Here is a 713-nt window from a genome sequence, read left to right on the forward strand (position 1 = left end):
ATGTCTGGGGTCAGTGTTCCACATGTCTGGGGTCAGTGTTCCAGATGTCTGGGGTCAGTGTTCCACATGTCTGGGGTCAGTGTTCCACATGTCTGGGGTCAGTGTTCCACATGTCTGGGGTCAGGGTTCCAGATGTCTGGGGTCAGTGTTCCACATGTCTGGGGTCAGTGTTCCACATGTCTGGGGTCAGTGTTCCAGATGTCTGGGGTCAGAGTGTTCCAGATGTCTGGGGTCAGTGGTCTGATCTATCAGAAACAGATGGGGGACAGGACACCCCCGTCTGATCCTCTGCAGATGCTGAATCTACGAGAGGAGACTTTTTTTTATAGTTTGATGGAGCTGTTGTTTTGGTACAAGGTTTTGTTTATTAATTTATTAAAACTTAATTTAACCAGTTTTAATGATAGTAGTCAATAATTTCCCAAATCCAAACTTACTCAGATCTTGAAAAATAAAACCGTGTTCTACCGTATCAAATACTTTATAAAAAAGTCTAAGAATAAAATGAAACCTTTATTGTGAACAAAATCAGGGTAATCTAAAATGTCCAAAACGAGTCATTTTATTTTTAATATGTCTGTTTTTCATAAAACATAAAAGACAGATTTGAATCTTTTAGCAACAACTGAAGCAAATATTTATTAAGGAGAAAATAAGTTCATTCAACCTTTAATTAGTCAGGTTAATCCCACTGAGCCTCGAGGACTCTTTGC

The sequence above is a fragment of the Nematolebias whitei genome, chromosome 17, assembly GCF_014905685.2.
Source record: "Nematolebias whitei isolate Nwh7 chromosome 17, NemWhi1, whole genome shotgun sequence".
In the NCBI taxonomy this organism is placed as follows: domain Eukaryota; kingdom Metazoa; phylum Chordata; class Actinopteri; order Cyprinodontiformes; family Rivulidae; genus Nematolebias; species Nematolebias whitei.